At 50.8% G+C, this 18,904-nt stretch overlaps 2 protein-coding genes across 5 annotated transcripts in view; one reads left to right on the top strand and one right to left on the bottom strand.

Annotated features, from left to right (window-relative positions):
• CCN6 (cellular communication network factor 6) overlaps positions 1-18,904 on the bottom strand; it is a 126,101-nt gene that overhangs the window by 48,714 nt on the left and 58,483 nt on the right. The gene's annotated exons all lie outside the window — the stretch shown is intronic.
• Positions 3,175-18,904, top strand: part of FYN (FYN proto-oncogene, Src family tyrosine kinase) — a 129,040-nt gene continuing 113,310 nt past the window's right edge. For all 4 annotated transcript variants that reach the window (XM_051613136.1, XM_051613135.1, XM_051613137.1 and 1 more), the window contains exon 1: positions 3,175-3,390. The gene's annotated coding sequence lies outside the window, so the exon portion shown is untranslated. The remainder of the gene's footprint in view (positions 3,391-18,904) is intronic.

Raw genomic sequence — 18,904 nt, forward strand, 5'->3', positions numbered from 1 at the left:
CTCACTATGTTTTGCTTCTCAAAACGTGGCCTCTCAGTACAACCCGTGGCTGTTATTCATGCCGTGGACATTCAGAGTACCTGCCATTGGTGCCTTGCCTGCTGAGCAGCCCCACCAGCACCCCTGTGTCCCCCGTGCCTGCTGCTCTCTGCCCCCAGCTGCTGAATTAGTGATGCAAATAAACCCTCTGCAGGCTCTGTCGTTTTCACGCTGCTCAGCTGCAAAAATGTCGTGGCTTTGTTGCAGCTCCATGGGAAGACAGGAGCAGGGAGGAGGAAGGAAAAGGGGAAGCCTCGTCACCACGTCCCTGAGCACCTGTGGCTCTTTGCAGAATGAAGGTTTTGACAGTATTTGTCATGTTGTCCATGAAAACTGCTGAAGGGGGAGCAGCATTTCAGGGGGCACCATTTCAAGGCGTGGATGAATACGGTTTTTTCAGATGAGGTTGGAGAAAGAAGGAAAAAGTAGTTTGGCACGAGGAGGAAGGGCACACGGATGAAGGTGGGAGAAGTGTGCTCTGTACAGCTGCCTGGGAGGAGGGTGTAGGGGGGGGGGCTGGCCTCTTCTCCCAAGTGAATAACAACAGGAACAGAGGAAATGGCCTGAAGTTGCCCAGGGGAGGTTGAGACTGGATGTCAGGAAGAATTTCTTTACCAAAAGACTGGTTAGGACTGGCACAGGCTGACCAGGGGGGTGGTGGAGTCACCATCCATCCCTGGAGGTCCTCGAGAAACAGGCAGATGTGGCACTTCAGGTCACGCTCTCCTGGGCATGGGGGGATTTTCAGGTGTGTTGTTTTTAGTTCTGTGGGGTGTATGGTTGTGGTTTTGTGGCTTGTTTGGGGTTCTTTTACAAATTTGGTTTTGTTTGACTGTTTGTTTGGCTTTCCCCCTGGGTGGATGGTTGGACTCAGTGATCTTCATTGAGGAGCTGGTTACTTTCTGGTTTGGCTCACAAGAGAGGGGCAGATTGTTCTTTGCTTGTTGGTTGTTGGTTTGTTTTGTTTTCTTTGTGCCTTTCTGGTTTTAATTCACGGCAAGAGCATTCAAGGTTTTAGACAAAGATTCTTTATTCCCAGTTTCTTGATGATAAAACTTGGTACTTTTCTTTCCTATAGTTCTTGCAGGAAGAAGATCTGGTTCTTTGAGTAGTTTCCAGGATGCTGAAGATGCCCAGGAATACAAACCTCTCTTGCCTTATGGAGAGGCAAGATTTATGCATCACCCTGTAAAAAAAAAAAAAAAAAAGGCAAATTTAGAGCATTCAATAAAACACCTTTTCTGAGAGCCAGGTGCTGGTTTCTTGCTGAGCAGCTCAGGGTACTGAGGCTCCATTTGCAGCCCTGGCAGACGTCAAGCTGGAAGCCTGTAACTCTGCTCTCCTTCCAGCCTCTGCTGGGCCACCTGAGGCTGGTCTTGGGCCAGCAGCTCCTCTGCCCAGGCCAGTGCACTGCCACTGCCCCAGGGAATCCAGCCTGAGCTCCTCAAGGTCCAGAGAATCAGGATCCCACCAGGAATTTCGGGAAAGGCAGAGCCAGACCTCTCCACTGAGCTGCTGTTGGCCACCAGGAGGAAAAGCAAAATTTGTGGGGTTTTTTCCCAATCAATCTATCCATTCTACTTTCGTGCCGTTTATACCTCCTGTGTGGTAAAATAGTTTATAAAAAAAAAATAAAAAAATAAAATAAATTGATGTGTGGAAAGACCAGGAAGGAGACTAAAAATGAGCTTCCTGGGAGTTTTCTTTGTTTAGACACCAATAGTAGGGCTTTAAATGAGAAGGGACACGGGACACTTTATTTTGGAATTCCCCTCTTCTCCAGATTCTTTGTGTTCTCCAGATTCCTCAGGGTCCTCAAGTGTGATGCTGCAGAGCCACCTACACCCCCCCTGCACGGCCACCCAGACAGAGAAGTGAAACCCCTGTTTTGTTGCAAAGCCAGGGCTGTGGGCATCCTCCCGGGAACGGGGTTACCTCGGGCCTTGCAAAGCTGCCATTTCATCAGGAAACCGAGTCACTAATGACTCTCCGCTTAGATACCAGCAGCCAAAAACGAAATGCAGGGGGAGAAGGGACAGAGAAACCTAAACCCCGTGTGTCGAAAGTTTGTATTATACTTCTCTTTGCTGTTCCGACGTGTTTTATTAAGTTTCTCTGCATCTGCATTTTCCATGTTTGTCCTGTTCTTGTTGGAGCCAGAGCAAGGAGCTGCCCAAGCCTCGGGGATGTGCCGCTGCCACCCGGGGAGCAAGGAGCTGCCCAAGCCTCGGGGATGTGCCGCTGCCACCCGGGGGGACGGGCAGGGCGCCGTCGGGGGGGGATCCCGAGGCTGGAGCGCACGGTGCTCCCCGTGGGTGTCGGGACACCCGTGTGACACACCTTGGGAAGTGCCAGGAGGAGCCGCGGGGCTGATGAGGACGCGAAAAGAAGGAAGGAAGGAAGAGCACGGACACCTGCTGCTGCTGCTGCTCCCCGACGGGGGGTCCCCGAGGCTGCGGGTTTGGGGACCACCCGGCCCCGTCCCGGGGAGCGGGGCAGCGCTGCCAGGGACACACGGCGGGGCTGTTCTCCCCGCGCAGCCGCCCCGAACACTCTGCCGTTCCCTGCGGAGAACGGAACCAGCTCTGGGCAGCCTCTGCGCACCTCGGTGCCGCCGCTGGCCCCGCAGCCCCGCGGCTGCCGGGCGGGAGAAAGCGGGGCTGAAATAAGAACAATAACCGTAGCAGCAAAACGAGGCGTTCGTGTTTTGTTTTGTTTTGTGTGGTTGTGTTGTTTTTTTTTTTTTGACAAAGAGGTTCAGGTTGCTTTCCCATTGGCCGGGAATGCCGAGACGTTCAGCTGACGCACCCCGAGGCATCATCATCATCATCATCCCCCGGAGCAGCGGGTGCGGGCGGCTGCGGGGCCGCGACCACGGCCCGACCGACCGACCCCCCTCCCCTCCTCCTCCTCCCCTTCCTCCTCCTGCTCTCAGCCCGGAGCAGCCCCCGGGCGCTGCCCTCCTGCCGCCCCGCTCCCCGCCTCCCGCCCCGCCATAGGCCGCCCGCGCTGCCCGTCTGGGGCCTCCCGCGGCGGGGGGAGGCGGCTGCGGGGCCGGGCGGCTGCGCTGCGGTTGCGCCGTCTGTCGGGAGCCCCGCCGGGAGGGAGGGAGGGAGGGACGGGAGCGCCCGGAGCCGGGCGGAGGAGCGGGGGCGGCAGCGCCGAGAGCCCCTCTGAGCTCATCCCCGCCCGGGCTGCGGCTCCGCGGCTGCTGCTGCTGCTGCCCGCGCCCCCGCGGCGCGTCGGACGGAGCGGAGCCCCCCGGCATCGGGCGGAGGTGAGCGGGGCGAGGAGGATGTGAGTGCGGAGAAGGCAGCGCCCCGGCCCCGCGCCCAGCCCGGCTGCCCGCAGGTAAGGGAGGGGAAGGGAGCGGGGCGGATGCTGCGGCGCGGCCGTTCCCTTTGTGCGCCCGGGCGGTTGCGGGGGCTGCCGGGGCGGGGAGGGGTCCCCGAGCCCCCTCGGGAGCCGGCGGCCGCGGCCTGCGGCGCGGGGAGGCCGGTGGGCAGCCCCGGGGACCGGCTGTGCGGGGCCGGGGCTGCGGGCGCTGCCCCCCCCCCCCCGAGGGTCACCCGCGGCCCCGCAGCGGGGGGGGCAGCGCAGGGCGGCGTTTGTTGCCGCCGCGAACAAGGGGAAGGCGGGGGGGGGCGGAATGTGGAAACCGATGAAAAGCCCCTTCTCTCGCCGCTGAAACAAATCGCGTGGGATTTGCGCGCCCTGTGACAAAGGCCCCTTTCAGGGAAGCGGAGCAGGGCCGCGCGAGATGCCCGCGGGTGGCAGGACGTGAAGAAGAGGCTTGTTCCCCCCGTCCCGCCGGAGCCCCGCTCGCTGCGGCTCCCCCGGGGAGGCCGCCGAGCCGCTGCCAGCCCCTGCCCAGCCCCCCGGGAGCTGCGGGAGGGCCGGGGGGGGTGGGTGCCTCTGCAGGGCCGGGGCTCTGCTGCTCCCTCGGGATCCCTTCTGGCCGCTCCCGGCGGGCGCGGGGAGGGGGCGGGAGGGCAGGGGGGCAGGGGGGGCAGGCTCAGACCCGCGGGAGAGCAGCCCCCTGCGGCTGTGCATCCGTCATCCTGATCCGCTCCCGCTCGCGAAAGGCTTCAGTGACGGGGAGGGTCGGACCCGGCTTTTGAAACCGCAGGCACACGGGGCTGGGAACGCCTGGGAGACCTTGTCATTTTCCTCCTGGTACACAACTGCCTCGACTCCCACATCCTTCCTTCCACCGTCCCCGCAGCTGTAACGCTTTCCAGCATCTCCTCCCCACACACCCATCTCTTTTTTTTTCCTTTCTGTCTCTTTTTGTTCTGTCTTGCTGGCCCTGTTAGCTCACGCTCGGCGGCTGCCGCTCGGAACAATCGCAGGTGAAGATGTTTGTTTATGTGCCGGTGGAGGAAGCGTGTTCATCAGAGCTGCCTGGGCTGGTCCCCCCTGGGGAGGAGCAGCAGGCTGAGGGGGACACGGGCAGCTTGAAATCCTGGGAATGTGCATGATGAATGGAGAGCTGTGTCCAATCCTACACCCGCCGGCCGGCCCGCTGCCGGGGAGCTGGGGCTTCTATAAGCCTTGTCTTCTGGCTGGCTGGGTTTGTCACGCAGGGAGGGAGTCAAAACACCCTTCAGACAAAGTTCTGTTGAGTGAACAAAGGGGGCCAGAAGAAAAGGACTGGAGTGGGAAGGGTAGGAAAGCCAGAATCTCCAGCTTCCCACTCATAACCCTTGCAGCCGCCGCTTGACCTGGCGGGAAGCTGGAGAAATTAGTGTTTACAGCTGAACGTGCACTTAGTGAAGTGGAAAGGTTGTTACCTTCCCCCTGGTGACACAGGGGTTTCCCAGCACCTTGATGTATGTGCTCAGAAAACTGGCAACACTTGATGAGTGTGAGTAGGTCAGGGCCTTTTCACACATTTTTAAAACCAGTTTTAAGAAGGGAATCTCTTGGGGTGATGGGGGGGGGGGGGAACCAACACAACAATGGGTTCTGTTCTACTTGGGATTCTTTTTTTTTTTCACCCCACAAAGCTGTGATGTGGATGAAAAAGAGAAAGGAATATTGCCTAATTAGTGCCATCAAAATGTGTGTTTTGCTGGTAGTAGGCTGCAGGTTTCTCTTGGTTTGTTGAAACATTTGGATGCTTCTTAAAGGGAGCCTATAACCCTGCTTCTTCTCCACCTCTGACAAATCACTGCCTCATCTGCTTGGCTCATCTTTGGCAAAAAATAGAGTTTCCAACATGAGGTTGCCTAATGGTAGGCCACTGACTGTGGGGTTTTGTGGTTTGTGCTCCAGGCATATTGTTTCAGAAATTCTCTGTTGCCTGCTGGTGGAAGATGTAGTGGCATGAAATACCAGTTAAGTGTAAAACCCTGGACAGGCTTCTCTGGAAATTGTTTTGATGTTGAATAAATGCATGTCTTGAGTGAGGGATAAACAGCTTTGGGCACAGCAGTCGAGTAGGGCAGAAGGGAAGAAGGTGGTGCAGAGAAGTTGCTTATTAATCACTTTCATTTTAAGTACCTTTAAAAGTTAGGACCCGTTGACACCGTAGTAAGTGAACACACTGCTGAGGGGCTAGTTATTTTTGAGACACTGCACCAGATTTCACAGTATCTTTATGTGAAGAGTGTCACCTGGATGGCATGGGTGGAGGGTCTGGTACCCAGAGTGGCCTCTGTGGCCACTGGCCCTGTGGCTTAGCTGACTTAGCTGGGAGTGCCAGTCTGGACGTGGTGTGGTCTACACTGGCTGTACGGGGTAATTAACCTGTGGGTAGACAGGTGAAAACTGCCCGGTGCCTTTGTGATGATTTCACGCTGTGATATGGAACATCTGCAGTGTCCTCTCTTCAGTTGTGCTAAGGAAGGCTCAGAGCTGTTGGCCACCTTGTGCCCCATAACTTCTGCTTACCTGGCGCTGTCACTTTGCTGTCCCTGTTTGCTGCAGGGAGGGAAGGAGCTGCATGCCTGGGTTTCCCTTCCTGCTTCTCTCTCGCCTTAATACTTGATTCAGACCTGCTCTCTAAAATCCCTCTTGATTCAGGTTGGGCCCGACTTTGAATGTGTAATGATGGTGTTGGTTGGTGTCAGGGACAGCGCTGTGTCATCTGCTTTGTGGGCAGGTCTGCTGCTGGCAGCGTGTAGTGACAAAGTGACCTTCTTGGAGAGGGAGAGAACCAATCACTCCCGTCCCGTTCCCACCCCTGCAGCTCCCACAGATGTGCCTTCACAGGTCTTTTCGACCCAATTGACCCTTTTTTCATCAGAGAAGTTAGTGATAGGACAAGGGGTAATGGTTTTAAACTGAGAGAGGGGAGATTGAGGTGAGATCTTAGGAAGAAATTCTTCACTCTAAGGGTGGTGAGGAACTGGGATGGGTTGCCCAGGGAGGTTGTTGATGCCCCATCCCTGAAGGTTTTTAAGGCCAAGATGGATGAGGTTTTGTGCAACCTGGTCTAGTGGTTCCCTGCTCGTGGCAGGGGGGTTGGAACTGGATGATCTTTGAGGTCCCTTCCAACCTGAATTATTCTATGATTCCTCAACTTGAACCAACCACTCTCATTCACCCCAGCAGCCTCGTTGAGCTCTAGCAATGAAGGGCTCCCTTGGTGACAAATGGCCGGCAGGTCCGTGTCGTGCCAGTCGAAAAGGGTTTGTGTGCTTCAGTGTGGAGCCTCCTGAGGCCTCTGCCAGGGACAGGTCTCACAGCCCTGGCCGAGGGACCCTGCTGGGCACACTGCACCTCCAGCTGGCAGGGTGCTGGGGGCAATTCTGCCAGGGCCACCCAGTGCAAAGTGCCTCAGGAGGAACTCCAGTGCTGCATCTGCCTGCCTGCTGGGTGTCTCACAAGGCACCACAGTGGTTTGCTTAAAAACCCCAACCTGCTTTTGACAAGATAGTAATAATAAGTTTTTTTGTTGTTTGTTTGTTTTTTGAAGTGTTGTATTTTGGATTTCAGTAGGTGAGAAACATGCAGGTGTAGAAGGACTTGGATTTTGACCATTTGCATCCCCCTCATGGGTTTTACCCTTAGTGAATGACTTCTAGACTGAGGAATAACCGGTCCAGAGGAAAGGGGAAAGGTTGAAGGTTTTGGGGCAGAGGCAAGAAGGACATGAAGACCCTTAAGGAGTGGACAGGCCTGCTGAGCTCTGTGCCAAAGGGCAGTCTCACTTCTTGACGTGATCAAGTGCTGGTTTGGTTTTGGGCAGATAAACCACCTCTCAGTTTGAGAGTGGTCAAGTTAAACCTGTCTCTGGGAGGTGTCCTTGAGCCCTGAAACTAGGAACAGCCTTGTCCTTACGGGAATTTGCAGCCAGGGAGAAGTGCCTGTTGTCCTCACCACTGGCTGCAGAAAAACAATGACATTTTGTAAAGGATTTTCAGAGCTTTCCTTCACTTGGAACGGGTACAAAAGTGAACAGTGTGAGCACTGAGGGAGGTGAAAAATCAAATTACTTCAAGTCAGTCAAAACATGTCACCTCGTCTTGGTTCTGGCTGTTTTGAATGGGAACTGGCTATGAAGGCAAGGATTTCAGCTCAAAATATTGGCACCTGTTTGGAACAAAATAGAACCTTTGACATCTTGACTTTTTACTGAAGTATAAAATCAGCAACAGTTCTACAGAGAATTCAGGTATGGATAGAACTAAACTTCCTTGCAGCAAATGACTGTTGGATTTTTCCTGACCAGCTCTATTACTTGTGTTCCATGAATCCAAATGGCTGCTTTTCATCTGAAAAAGCCATCAGAAAGCCTGGCAATATCCCCTGATTTGAGTTGGGTGGCCTGTGTGAAATCGGTTTTTCGACAGGGGAGAGAACAGCAAATGCATTTTCAACTTGCTGTCCTTCCCAAACTGCAGCTCCTTTTTCCTATCCAAGACATCCCAACTTGAATGGATCCACTGATGTTGCATGTGACAAGGCGAGACGGGGAGAAGTTACCCCAGGTTTTCCAGCTCGGCTACTCTGGATTCAGGGAAGTCTTGTAGCACTAAAAGTTGCTTCTTCCATGCTTTAATTTTCTAGGTTATCCATGAGTAACAAGCCCTACTTGACTAAGCCAGTAACTCTCCCAGCCTGTCTCCAGAGCAGAGCTGCTCCAGCCCTTGGGTCACTTTTGTGGCCTCCTCTGGACCCTCTCCAACAGCTCCATGTCCTTCCTGTGCTGGGGGCTCCAGAACTGGCCACAGTTCTCCAGGTGGGGTCTCACCAGAGCAGAGGGGACAATCCCCTCCCTGGCCCTGCTGCCCACGCTGCTGGTGACACAGCCCAGGACACGGGTGGGTTCTGGGCTGCAGGACGTTTCAGGCAAAATGTGCCATCAGTACTCAAGCTTCTAGAAATGCTTTAGACATGTTGGGGTGTTTTTTTTTGCCAAAGCTGCATCACTCACAGTGGTGAATTTGGGGTGGCTTGAAGTTGAAAGTGATGTTAATGGCACCAGCACAAGACACAGAGAAGCAGAGAAGTACTTGGGGTGCAGGGACATGGAGCAGAGCGAGGGAAGAGCTGGCTGAAGCAGGCAGAGGAAGCTGCTCTTGTGTGTGTGTGTGAGAGAGTGAGGACATTTGCTGTAACAGAACTGTTTGGCACCACTTAAACTTGCAAATAACTCTTGTTTTAGCGATTTTTGGAGGCGGAAGGAGGAAACCTCAAATGATTGGCTTGACTTTGATGAAGTATCTTCTCTGTTTGAAATTGCACTTTTCCTCTTGGCTCCAGTTTTCCCACATTAACAGATTTCATCAAAATAGTTCTCAAGCCTTTTTTGGTGTAGTCCAAGATGAAAATATTACTGCCAGATAATTTTTATCTTGTCAGGCCTCAGTTTGCTGTATGAAACTATACCCAGAAGTCAAGCAGGAAATGAGAATAAAGGTTAATATTAAATACCCATTTAGGGTTTTTTTTAAGAAAAACTTTTCTGTTCCATGAGAGTTCTCTAACGACCATACCTGGTGGTTCCCTGCATCCCTTTTCTTTACTGTTCCTATTATTTCACTTGTGTGGTGTTTTTTTAAACAAAAAAACTTTAACATCCATCTAAAGTATTTTTATTGCATTAATAAAGACCTTCCAACCTCCCTTGTTTTAGAACAACCTGTGTGTGAAAGAGCACTTTGTGTCTCGTTGATCTTTGACTTGCAGCTGTACCACTTACAAAAGAGGCAGCTCTGAAGGTTTTCCTGGCATGACTTTGGAATATCGTGCAGTTCCTCTCTTGGCTCCTGATGTCACTGTGCAGATAATTGTTGGTGGTTTAATTTAAATTTTTTTTTTTTTTTACAAATATGTTTGTTTTTTGCCTTTCGTGCCTGACATTTAAACTGCAGAGTTGCCCTGGGGATTATAATTGAAGGTGTTGATGCCCTTGCTCAGAATAATTAGGTAGACTTCACAGGATGACAGAGCGGTGGGGTTGGCAGGGACCTCTGGACATCACCCAGTCCAACCCCTGCCAGAGCAGGATCCCCTAGAGCAGATCCCACAGGAACACGTCCAGGTGGGGCTGGAATGTCTCCAGGGATGGAGACTCCACAGCCTCCCTGGGCAGCCTGTCCCAGGGCTCTGGGACCCTCAGAAGGGTACCCTCTGGCAGGGTCAGCAGTTCTCCAAGGCTGGAGCCACAGCAGCATCGTGCTGGGGGCTGAAAGCTCTGGCCACCTCCTTGGAGCTGAGATGATCAGCCACGTGGATGAACAACCTCTGGGCCATCAGCGAGGTCCACCCTATGAGTGTTTGTGGGGTTTTTCTCTCTCTGTTTAGCCCCTGCAAACCTCACAGCCATGCTGATGAGGGCTGTGTCTTTGTATCAACCAACAACCTGCAACTCTGGGTTAACTCTACCAAAAAACACACAGCGGAAGCTTGTCTGTTGCTTTCTGACTTCTGGATTTGGATCACTTCTCCACGGAATTACTTTCCCCTTTTCTGGGACAACTTAATCCGATACCTGGTGGTTTCTTAGGACTTAGCATGACCAGCTGGTACCCCTGCTGGAAGATGGTGATGGTTGTGTCCCACAGCCAGCTGCTTTCACCCCGAGGGGGGAGGAGAGCAGGTGGAAGAGAAAGCAGCTCTCAGACTGTTAGAAGAAGGATTATTTGTTTGTCCCTGGGAGTGAGTATTTCTTTGTAGGCAGCTTCTCACTCAGAAGCAATGATATATTTTTCCAGGGAAAAAAAGGCATCTCTTAGACTCGGAATGAAAACCTCTATTGTCTGACTAGGCAATTAGGCTGTTTTATGTCTGAAACTATATGTAAATGCTTAGTGTTTATTTTTAGTGGTGGGGTTAATGGTGGGGGGGGGGTTTATGGTGAGGTTAATGACCTCTTGCATGTTTGTAGACCTCTCTGTGGACAGGTCCTCTTGCACACTGTCATGGGAGCCTAAGCAGGCTTGAAAATGGGCAGGTCTAAATAATAATGTTTCCAGTAAGATTTTTCTCTGGAGACCAACAAAAATGCTGGTTCTGTTCCCTGTCTGACTTCCTGGGAAGTAAATGAAAACTCCTAAATTTCTTTCTGGGATTTGAATATGGAATAGCCAGTAGATGATGGCAGTTCTGGTTGTTATCACTCTGGGCAGCATTTGTGAATTGGTGATTTCAGCAAAAGACATTCTAGGTTGCCCTTCCCAAATGCGTTGGTTGTGTTTTGCTGGTTTCATTCTTCAGGAAGGAATAAAACTATTTCAGCCTAATCTTTTGAATAGCATGGTAACTGATGCAATTAATAATTTTCCTTTAAAGTTCCCTGGGTATCATTGAATGGTCAGCAACCTTATGTTCAGAAGACCTCATACTTGGGACCAGCGAGGGGGAATACTTGATTTAGTTTTATTTTTTAATCTCTTTTTTTAAAAAATTTTATTCCAATAGCCTGAGGCAGACTGCCTCAAAAGGAAAAGAAAAATCAAATACGTGTTTAACACAATCCATTTTATTAGCTAGAATCAGGGCTGAAAAGCTGGGTAAGCCCATCAGGCTACAGCTGGCAGGAGGTCAGCATCCAGGAGCTGGCAATCTGAAGAGCCAGGTTTCATTCTCGATGTAACAGGCTGTGTGCTCTCACAAAAACACACCTAGTGTTGCCTTCTGCTTCTTTTGACTGCCTCTCTAGAAGTTTCCCTTCTGTAGGTTTCTTTAATTCCGTGTGGGGCTGTTTACCCACAGTAGGAAATGTGATGAATCCAACTTTGGCCGAGAACTGCTACACAGTGTGACCTTGTGGAAGAAACATCTGAAGGTCAGAAATGACCTCGTGTGCATTGGGGGAGGCAGAGACTCGATTGTCTTTCTTGCTTAGGGCAGCATTACTGACATGCTTAACAACTGCAGAACTCCTTGTCCTGACGTCCTAGAGGGGCTGCCAAAAAGGAACAAACAGGGCTGTGGACAGAGTGTGCAGGGAAGACTGTGTCCCTCTTCCTCCTCAGTCATCACAGGCAGGATGGGGAGGGCACCAGTTTGCACTGCTTGGTGACATGGCACTCAGGGCGATTTGCTGCCAGTTCTGTAAAAGGTTAAAAACCTTACTTTGTTTACAGGCTTTTTTTTTTTAATTATTTTGAGAACTGTGGGCTTCCTCGGACATCAGCGGGATTCAGCGACCTCTTCAGGGGTGAGGTCCTCTCTGCTCTTGCTGTGTTTTCAGCGATTCTTAATTTGAACTGTTGTAAGGTTTTGTTGCTTGGGGTGTTTTGCTTTGTTTCCTCCCCATGCAAAAGAGTGAGTTCTGCTCTGTTGTAGCTGGAGGTGTTTAAACAAGTCAGCCAGATTTTGGTGTTGTGGTCAGTTCCTCCAGGGTATACCACGTATGTCTGTGTCTGGTGACAGAGAGTTGTCATCCTTTTAGAGCTCGTGTGGCACAGCAGGGATGTGCTGAGAATACTCTGGACCTGAATGTGGGTGGTGGGTCAAAAAAACGTTCCTTTGGTTGTGCTTCCTGGGGTACAACAGGCCCCAGAGTCGGGAGACGTCTGCGTGGCACTGGGTGGAGGTGGTGAGAGGAGCTCATGTGTGAGAGTCAGGGCAGCCCAGCAGCTCAGCAGGAGCACTTCCCTGATGTGCCTGCACCACTTCCAGGACGACCATGATGTGTTAATGGTGTTTGTCAGTGTTTCTGCACCGCCCCGGGTGGTGCTGTGGAGGCTGCACTTTGCTTTGTGGCACAAAAAAGGAAAGATATGAGAGCAATGACCTGAGAGAGTGGATTGACTAGATGAATGTTGATTTTCACAGTTCCAAAGACTCCTCAAACTAGGTGTAAAAAAAAAATTGTTGCTAAATTTAAAATAAATCATCTATCATTATTTTTTTTTTTGCTTTATCTGCCCCACTGAAGAAGGGTGATTCTGTTCCACCTATGACACCTACACACGAGCTGTAAAATGACTCAGTGCTGCAATTGTAGGCAGCACTGGTACCTAGGGACATGGTTTCTCATCGAATGGCTTGGGTTGGAAGGGACCTTCAAGATCATCCAGTCCCAACCCCCTGCATGGGCAGGGACACCTCCCACCAGCCCAGGCTGCTCCAAGCCCCATCCAACCTGCCCTTCAACACTGCCAGGGATGGGGCAGCCACAGCTTCCCTGGGCAGCCTGGGCCAGGGTCTCACCACCCTCACACTCCAGAATTTCCTCCTCATGTCTCACCTCAATCTCCCCTCCTCCAGTTTTCATCCATTCCCCCTTGTCCTCTCCCTCCCTGCCCTTGTCCCAAGCCCCTCCCCAGCTTTCCTGGAGCCCCTTCAGGCACTGGAAGGTGCTCTCAGGTCTCCCTGGAGCCTTCTCTTCTCCAGGCTGAACAACCCCAACTCTCCCAGCCTGTTTGCTGGTGGACTTGGTGGTGTGCTAGGTTAACAATTGGACTTCATGGTCTTAAAGGTCTTTTTCAACCAAAATTACTCTATCAATTTATGATTTATTTTCAAAAAAAGAAGGGCAAAATCCCCCCTCAAAGTATTTCACCATGAGAGTGGGAGGGTGCGTCTTAATCAGATCTTTTCAAATTAAACTGGCTTAAAGGGCTTCCTGCCTCAATTTTCATTTTGTACTCTTAAAATATTTCTGTAAATTTTTTTGTGCCACTTGACCATTGTTAACACTCTCTTCCAAAAGTGAAATATCACAGATCTTAAGAGACTGCTGGTGTCAACAAGTCAGCAAGGGAAATAAGGTCTGTGTTCACCAACAAGGCAGTCACCTCAAACTGTGATAATAAGGATTTCTCCCGTAGTCAGCAACATGTGGCCACCATGGGGTGTCATTTCTGAGAAGGTATCTTGAAAATGGCAGTCGAACCAGCCTGTGTAGATTTACTGTTTGATTGTTGTTGTGAGAACTTGCTGAATATGTCATGACAAGTGTGTAGCTTTGGACTCTCTCACATCAAACTTCAAGCCTAGGGAAGAAAAACATCCTAGTTTTATTTGAAGGAGTGGTCACTTTGAATGTTGAGGTATGTTTGGTGGTTGGGTTTGTTTTTCCCAATCATGTTGTAAACATTAATTTGTCTGTAATTGAGCTCTCTCTAGACATAATAGACTTCTCATCTAAAAGTACTTTTTAAATAGTTCTTCTATTAAAGTACTTTTTAATAGTCCTAGGGATGAGCTCTTCCTTTTAAAACTTAAACAGAAGAATCTGTGTTTGAAGGGACTTCTGGAAGTCATCTCCCTGCACAGAACAGGGCTAACCTCAGAGCCAGGTATAACTTCAAAGCTGGGGCCTCCTCCAGGCAGGTTGTGTCTCCCAGGACAGTCTGGACAAGCTCCCTTGATTTCTCTTTCATACATCAAGTGCTGCAGCATCGTGGTGGCCATTGACTGGATTCACTCCAGTATGTCAATCCGTCTTTACCCAGGACTCCCAAAACCAGACCGAGCTCTCCAGATGTGGTCTCACAAATGTTGCATAGAGAGGAATAATTACTTCCCTCCACCTGCCAGCTAATTAAATTGCTTATTTGGTGCCAGATCTTGAGCTGCTGTCAGTTGTCTTCACTTCCCTAGAGCTGGAGGGGTGGAAACTCTCCCTTGCCAGGGGAGTACTTGTAGGCTTCTGTGTCACCTCAGAAAGAGCTGAACAGAGATGGCCTTTTGCTTCGATTCCATGAAGCAGATGTCCACACCAGCGTTCACCTACACAAACCTGCAAAGGTTTCTGTTTCTCTGTAGTGAATTCTTGCCCCAGACTTTCAGGCTGCGTGCGGCGTGTAACCTGGAGCAGTAAGATGGTATCACAGCGATCACTGAGGTAAGAGGGCGAAGAGGATGCGTTAGCAAACAGCGCATGCCAAGCGGTGCAGGGTGTGCAGGCTGCTTGTTTCCCTGGCAGAACTTCAGCTGTTAGCCAAGGCCAAGTGCAGGGTCCTGCCCCTGGGTCAGCACAACCCCAGGCACAAATCCAGGGGGAGAACAGCTGGAGAGCAGCCCTGAGGAGAAGGACTTGGGGGTGGGAGGAGATGAGGAGCTGGACGTGAGCCCCCAGTGTGTGCTGGAGCCCAGAGGGGCAATTGTGTCCTGGGCTGCATCACAAGAAGTGTGGCCAGCAGGGCCAGGGAGGGGAATGTCCCCTCTGCTCTGCTCTGGTGAGACCCCACCTGGAGAGCTGTGTGCAGTTCTAGTGCCCTCAGCACAGGAGAGACATGGAGCTGTTGGAGAGGACTCCAGCTTTCCTGGAGCCCCTTCAGGCACTGGAAGGTGCTCTCAGGTCTCCCTGGAGCCTTCTCTTCTCCAGGCTGAACACCCCAACTCTCCCAGCCTGTCTCCAGAGCAGAGCTGCTCCAGCCCTGGGATCATCTTTGTGGCCTCCTCTGGACCCTCTCCAACAGCTCCATGTCCTTCCTGTGCTGGGGGCTCCAGAACTGGACACAGCTCTCCAGGTGGGGTCTCAGCAGAGCAGAGCAGAGGGGACAATCCCCTCCCTGGCTCTGCTGCCCATGCTGCGGGTGACACAGCCCAGGACACTGTTGGCTTCTGGGGTCTAGTGCACATTGTTGAGCTTCTTGTGTACTATCACCTCCAAGTCCTTTTCCTCTGGGCTGTTCTCCATGCATTCTCCATCCAACCTGTATTTGTGCTTGGGATTGCCCTGACCCGGGTTGCAGGACCTTTCACTTGGCCTTATTGAGCTTCCTGAGGTTGGCCTGGGCTCACCTCTCCAGCCTGTCAAGGCCCCTCTGAGTGGTTTTGCTGCCATAGCCCTGCTTAGAGCAATCCATTTTCACGCTGGCTCACCTCAGTCGTCTCCATTGCTCAACTTCTTTGCCTTGCCCACAAATCCTCTTGTCTCCCAACACAAACCAGTTGTTTATCCTGGAGCTAATGTGTGTGCACAAAGCTCCCATCACAGCGCTGCACAACTGCTTATATTCACGGCGATTAAAAAATGAAAGGATGGATTATTTCGTGCCCAACCCCATGGAATTAGCTGTGTATTCTCACTCTGCACAGCTGTCAGTGTAGGCTGAGTTGATGAAGGCTCAGAGGTGGGTACAAAGACCCTCCTGGTGTGGAAATGAGCCTTGGGTTACACAGGTTTTTCAGGTCACCCAGGCTTCCTTGTGCAGCAGAAGGACAGTGTGAGACACCAAAGTGGTGGCTTGGCTGCTAGACCAACCCCTCCGCGTGGGGACATGTGAAGCTTTGCCTGGTGGCAGAAATAAATGCACCCCTGGGGGACACAGACCTTGCCCTGGTGCCACTGGCAGTGCTGGAGAGCAGCTCTGGCCATGGCTGCTCAGCTGAGGTTCATCTCGGGAGGGGCTGTGCTTTTATTTCAGGCAGAAGCTGGGCTGGTTCAGTGTCACACGTGGGCTCTGCCAGGGTGGATGGTCAGAGTTCTGTGCATTTTGGATTTTTGTTCCAGTTCTGATTTGTGTGAGAAGCTCACCAGCTTCCTCAGCAGCTTGAGTAAAGGAGTTGCAGGGGGAAGATGAGGGGAATGGATTTCGGCTCATACTTAGTCTTTGTTTAAGCAGGTTATGCAAGATGACTTAGGTTAATGTTGGCAAACTAGAGAAGTCACCCAAGATGTCTTTCTCCAAAGAGTGCAAAGTGTATTGATTTGTTGGAAACTCTGGGAGAGGAGGCAACAGTCCTGAATGCAGGAGCTCAGCACCTACCCCAGCAATGCCAGCACCTTCAGTCTGCTGCATCCTGCACCTGATCACTCATCTGAGTAAAATTTGAGTGGGGGCAGGACTGGAAGCAAGTGTAACCAACCCCAGATGTTAAATATTGCAGTTGTTCTGGCGTTTGGAGCTGGAGATGTTACCTGGGTTCATGGGGCTGCCGAGGTTCAGCTTGGGCTGGCAGCAGCTGCTGCTGGAGATCTCAGAGGTTGCTGTCTGTTTCTTAGGGGAAAAAGGTGTGTGTGCTTGTTAACACCTTCTAATTAAATCTGAGATACTCGAGTCACGTTGGAGATGGGTTCCACCAGTGTGACTCAGGAATTAATACATGTGTTTTGATTTCCCTGTCTGGAAGACCTGTTGGTAGAGTTGATTTGTGGCTAACATTTGCTGTTCTGAAATGGATGGTGCAGAGATGGGTGTAATAGAGGTTGATCCTAAAAATGATCTCAGTTTCCTTCTGTTAATGTTGGCAGATGTTTCCAAGCAACACACTGACTTCTTTGTGTATCGTTTTTAATATCTCTGGCAAGAAGAAACCCCAAAACAATAAGGAAGCACAGGCCTCTAGAAAAGAAGTGGTAGAGCTGGGTCACTGCTCAGTGGGAGGCACTTGGGGCCACCGCAGGGTGCTGTTTAGGAGGAATAAGTAATTTAAACCCACTTTCTCTCCTCTGTTCTGCACTAGTTGAAGCCTTAGCACTGCTCCCCAGACAGAGCAGCCCCCTCCCTGGCCCAGCCAAGTCTCGTACCTCCTGCAGATGTGGTTGCCTTGCAGGGCAGCTGACCTTGGGCTGCTCAAGCACACCCACGACCTGTGTGCCGTGTGTCTGAATCAAAAATGACAGAAATTGTCCTTTTGTGTTATAGACATCAGATTATTTCCCCCCCCAACATCTCATATTCCCTGACAAGTTTCTGGTGGCTTGCTGCTTGAAAAGCAGCTTCTTGGGTTTTGCCTCTAAGCACATCACTTAATGACTTCTGCTTTAAGGTGGCTCTTTATTCCCGCTGCTTCTTTGCTGTAGGAATTTTCAAGTGTGAGTCTTGGAAAGAATTACTTTTTAGCAACTTCAAAGCAATTACGACATTTGGTAAGGAGAAAGCAGGGGCTAGGGTGTATTGAAACAGGAGCAGAAGGTGTAGGGAGTGTCTCAGCTTTTGCAAATGGCCTTTGCTGGTGCACTTAACTCTGCATGTGTGCCAGGTGCTGGGGCTGCAGGCACAGTACTGGCCATTGCCTCTGGGTGTACACCTCCTTTTCCAGAGTTTTTTTCTTTGGGTTTTGGGGTTGTTTTTGGGGGGGATTGATGGAACGTGTTGAAGAAGGAGTCTGACCCGTTTTTGGCTCAAGGGGAGAGAGAGACCCAGATGATGATTTGTACTAATTAGCAGTGTCTGAGCCCTGAAAGAACAACATTCTTTTTATTTTTTTTTCTTTACCTGGTGTTTTCAAGAAGCTGCTAACCTAATTTTGGTATTCCTATGAGAGCTCATTTATGATGAGTTGCCAGAATTCCCAAAATACATTTTAAGTTCCTTACTGGCACCTGTGGGTTGGGTTTCATTGCTTCACCTTTTTTAATGCCATTTCATTTTTTTCCCTGAGTACAAATTGGCTTTCTTTGAGAAGAATATTTATCAAACAAACTAAGCCTAACGATACCAGGTAGAATAAATTCTTCAAGTCCATATAATGAACACTTGAAGATTTGGGCCACTTTTATGGCTTCCTGAAGCTGTACCTGCAGATTCCTGTCCCTCTTGCTGTAGCGTGAGAGACCACACAGTCCAGCTGACTCTATGTTGCAGAATTAAAGAAGGATTAAAAAGTATAGTGTGGGGTTTGTTATAGAAAAGAAATAAATGTCAAGGCATGGATTTGAGTATATTCTGGGCTTCCTGTAGGCATGAGCCTTACATAGTTTGTTCACTCATCCCTCCAACTTGGAGCCTGTGGTGTCTCAGGGTAGGTTTGAAGGTGGCTGGGAATGACCTGCTTTCCTCAGGAGAGGAGACACTGCTGCTAATCCTCCTGCAGGGACAGCCAGATCTGGGGCTTATGGGTGTCAGACAACTAACTGAGTGCTGCCAAACCCAGTCAGCTCGGATCTGCTGCTCAACCAGCTGTAGCTCTTCTCTCATCTGCTTGGGGCAGCAGGAGACGTGGCAGAAAAAGGGGGGTGAAAGAGAAGACTGAAGGATCCAAGTGACTACACAGTAAGAGGGAGAACAGGAGGAGGCATCAGTAGGACACAAAGCTTTGTTGGCCTGCTGATACAACTTGGTATTTCAATTCAGTGACCCTTGTTTCTTGGAAGTTCAAAACTGTAGCTGCTCCATACCTGAAGTAGTTTTATTATTTTTTTTTAAATGCAGAATCTTTGTCAGCAGATTTGTTTATCAGGCTTTTATAGAGCAAAAGTAACACAAGCCACTGGAACTTGGAGGGCTCAATAGAGGATTTGAAAGCCTGAGAGCCAGTTTGCCTCCTAGGCAAACCCAGACTGGCTCTACCAGCCAGTCACAGCATTTTATTGACAGGACCTGACTGCCTCTGTGTCTGAGTAATGTTCTCCTCGAGCCTGTCAGAAGAACACTTGACTTGTGTGTAACCAGAAATAATGCCTTACTATATTTAAATTCCTGTGGGTAATATGCAGAATATGTAGAACTGGCTTTCAGCCCCTTCTTCCTAGGAGTAGGGGGTTTTAACATCCTAAAGGTGACGTTTC

The sequence above is a fragment of the Apus apus genome, chromosome 3 (genome assembly GCF_020740795.1).
Source record: "Apus apus isolate bApuApu2 chromosome 3, bApuApu2.pri.cur, whole genome shotgun sequence".
NCBI classification, from domain to species: Eukaryota; Metazoa; Chordata; class Aves; order Apodiformes; family Apodidae; genus Apus; species Apus apus.